The sequence below is a fragment of the Belonocnema kinseyi genome, chromosome 8 (genome assembly GCF_010883055.1).
Source record: "Belonocnema kinseyi isolate 2016_QV_RU_SX_M_011 chromosome 8, B_treatae_v1, whole genome shotgun sequence".
NCBI classification, from domain to species: Eukaryota; Metazoa; Arthropoda; class Insecta; order Hymenoptera; family Cynipidae; genus Belonocnema; species Belonocnema kinseyi.
Genome location: NC_046664.1, coordinates 105157349 through 105161423, shown reverse-complemented (window position 1 = coordinate 105161423; position 4075 = coordinate 105157349).

Below are 4075 nucleotides of genomic sequence, written 5' to 3'. Positions count from 1 at the left end.
TTGGTGGAAGGGCGCACAATACTCCTGCCGAAAATAGGCAACTTAACTGACCCGAAGAACTACAGGCCAATAACTTGTCTGAACATGCTTTATAAGATATTCGCAGCTATCCTAAATGATAGGATTGTTCGGGCAATTGAACTTGTGTGGCAAGAAATATATGAACAACGAGGCTCAAAGAAAGGCGTAGCCGGATGTCGGGAGAACCTGCTCATCGATAGATGTGTCTGTAAAGATGCAGCATTCTACCAGCGTGACCTATCGATGGCCTGGATTGATTATCGGAAAGCTTTCGATTCTACATCCCATAGACTTATCATCTGTCTTTTGGAAATCTTAAAGGTTCATCCGCAAATAGTTGAATGCATAGAGAGATTGATGCCAATTTGTAAAATCAGATTTACTATCTCATGTGGAAAAAATCGTGTGACAACTAACAAGGTCACGTTTCAGAGAGGTGTCTTTCAGGGCGACATCATGAGCCCACTCCTCTTTTGCCTTACATTATTGCCACTATCTCTAGCACTGCGCCATTCCGACGGGTACTTGTGCGGCAAAACTGCAGATCGAAAGTACAAGGTCACTCATGTATTTTACATAGACGATCTTAAGATCTATGCTAAAAACAGAGAGCAACTGCATCTAGCTCTGGGGATTGTCGAACGATATACTAAGGAAATTGGAATGGAATTTAGGTTAGACAAATGCGCCAAGGTTTATTTGAAGCGAGGAAAACTTAATGGCATCCCTGAAGATCCTGAGCACGTAGATAGAAGCGCCATACGACACCTTTGCGCTGAAGAGACTTATACATACCTGGGCGTGCCACAGAGCCGCCTTCAGGATGTGACATCTATAAAGGGTACTCTCCGAAGCAGATATAAACGTCTGATCAGACAGATTTGGTCTTCCGAACTGTCGGCGAGGAACAAAGTATCTGCAACGAACATCCTTGCCGTCCCAGTACTACTCTATTCATTTGGAGTAGTTCCATGGACGAAGAACGAGCTAAGATTTCTTGATATCGGGACAAGAAAGGTTATGCACATGAACAAAAGCATGCATCTTAAGTCTTCCGTTCCGCGACTGTACATCTCACGCCGTCAAGGGTTGTGAGACGTGGTTATGGCTGAAATTTTACCGCGATTTCGCTGGAAGCGGGTGCAATTTTTCAGATTAGCTCCCGCTCCCGGCGAAATCCTGCGGTTGTCCTTATGACAAATTTTAATTATATATACATATATACATACATATATATATATATCAATAAAATGGCCATCACGGATATACGGGCGAGTAAGGGGCTCCATGTTTCTATCAACTGATACTTCAAATGCATTGTGACTCTCTATTTCTCTCTGTAAGAAAGATATCTAAAATCATTCTTTATGGTGAGTCAAATGCGCAGGGATCCTTATCGCTTTATTCTGGTATCAATTAGCGAGCGAGGACTAAAGATAACAGCCACACGCGTTTAAACTCACAGAAGCATTCACTCATCAGCAGTATAAGGCTGCGCACATTTCATTCTCCTGTGCTATCGTTCTCTACAGATCATTTCTTTTTACAGCTCGCAAAAGTTCGCTTTCGTAGTCAAGCGACAAAGCTTGATATTCATTCTTTTGCCATATGCTAGGTCCGTCAGCCTCTCGATGAGTAATATGTAATAAGAGACAACAAGCAACGTCCAGACTCGCGAGAGAGATTATAGACAGCATGAATTTAATTGGAGACCTTTCATGGACGTTTAATAAATACTAGTAGTCTTGCGAGCGCCACGGCGCGCTCTTATTTATCTTTTTATGAAAAAGAATAAACTAAAAGCCTATCTTTTCTATGTTATACATATTTAATTAATGTTACACAATATTATAGTATAAAATAATAGAAGGCACCAAGGGATGAGCTCTGTACCTGAAACTGTAATTAATCTTTTATAATAGGATTTTAACCAATTTTTTATTTTTTGGTAGAAAATTAAATTGAACTATTTTATTCCAAATGAGATTTTTTTCATTGAAAATTAATTTACACCTAATATTGATGAATAGCATTTATTACATTTTTGTAACTCACGTTGAAGATAATCATATTCTTTAAATAATGCACTTTGCATTTTTAAACGACAATTCTTATAAATCAATTTAGCAACATTTTTGCACGTGCATTATAATAATCAATTTTCTTATCGGTAGAAAAACACACGTGGTCTAGTCTCTCCTTTAAACTGTTTCTTTAAAATTGAACTAATAATTATTATATTTCAAATTACATTGAAATTAGTGGAATTATTAATTAAAAATAACACTTTAAACCAATAAATATTTGACAACTTATTATGTGGGGTGAAGGTGTTGTGAAATATGTGGTTTACGGAAAATTCGTTTTTCTAGATGAAAAATTAATAGTTTTAGTGGAATACTCATCTCTTTGGTTAAAAAAATGTACTATTTTTTTTAATTCTTTTTTTTTTAAATAAATTAATGTTTCGTGCGAAAAAGCAACTTTTCTACTTTTGGTTTAAATTCAAATCTCTTATGAAAAATTAATATTTATTATTGAAAATTCGTATCCTTATTTTTACAATGCATCTCTTGACAGCATCTGCATTCGTTGTAATATCAAATGTTACATTTCCTATCGAAAATCCATATTTGCAGATTAAAAATTCAACTACTTTGTTGAAAATTTACATACTTGTTCAAAAATTCAACTCTGGTTAAAAATTTAAATAGTTTGTTGGAATTATTTTTTTTTAAGATATTCACCACTACGTTTTTATTGGGTATTCTTTTTTTTAATGCAACTCTTTTTGGTTAAAGATTAATCTTCTTTTATTTAAAAATTCGCGATTCAGTTTAAAATTTATGTTTGTAGGTTGGCAATTTAAGTATTTGGTTAAAAGTTAAACTATTCAGTTGTAAATGCAAATCTTTCATTAAAAAGACAAATTTTTAACAAAACCGTTTACACCGAAAATGGAAAAGTTTCATTTTCAGTTTAAAACAATTAACGAATTTTCAGCCAAATAGTTACATTTTCATCCAAACACCTAACATTTTAACAAAATAGTTCAACTTTTAAACAAGCAGATAAATTTTCAACCAAAAACTAAAAAATATGATTATTTTAAAACATTAATAGCTGAATTGAACTAAAAACTGCATTTCAAGAGAATTTTTAAGTTTTTAACCTGAGATAAATTTTTAACTAAAATAATGAACCTTCAACCAAAAGAATTAATCTTCAAAAAGTCTTTTAACCTTAAAGCAATTAGAGAAATGTTGAAAAAAAAACATTAATTTTCAACCAAAGAAAGATATTTGAACAAAAGAATTAAATTTTCAACTAAAATTATGAATCTTTAGCACAAAAATATCCATTTTCACTCAATTAGTTTAATATTTAACCAAGTAGTCGAATGCAAACAATTTTCAGTCAAGACAGAAAGAAAAGAACTAAATTGTTGAATATTTTCAACAAAAAATTTCAAAAAACTGTTCCGTTGTAGTTTAAAAATCAAGTAATTGGTTGAAAATTCGTCTTTTTTATAAAACATTAATCTTATTGGTTAAAAATTAATCTTTTGAACATAGAATTTATTTTACAACGAAAAAAAAGTTATCTTAAAATTTAATCTAAAAACAACATAATTTTTAAATTAAAGTGTGATCTTTTTTCGTTAAAAATATAACTAATTGTTTTAAAATGTATGGATTTTGTTAGAAATTCGTCTATTTTAGTAAAAAAATTAATCTTCTTGTTTGAAAATTCATCTTGCTGATTGAAGATTTAATCATTTGTCGGACTATTCTTATTTTTTCAAAATTAATTTATTGAAGTGAAAATTTAACTTTACATTTTTGGTTAAAAATTTATTGATATTTTTAATTACAATCTGTTTTGGTAGAGAACTCAGATATTTTCTTTTAATTACACTTCTTTAAATTGGAAATAATTTTTTTAACTAAAAATTGAACCATTCCATTTTTTCGTTGAATATTAAGTTCATAATTGAAGCTTCGTCTGTTTCTGTTTAAAACGAACCTTTTTGATTGAAAATTCAACTATTTTC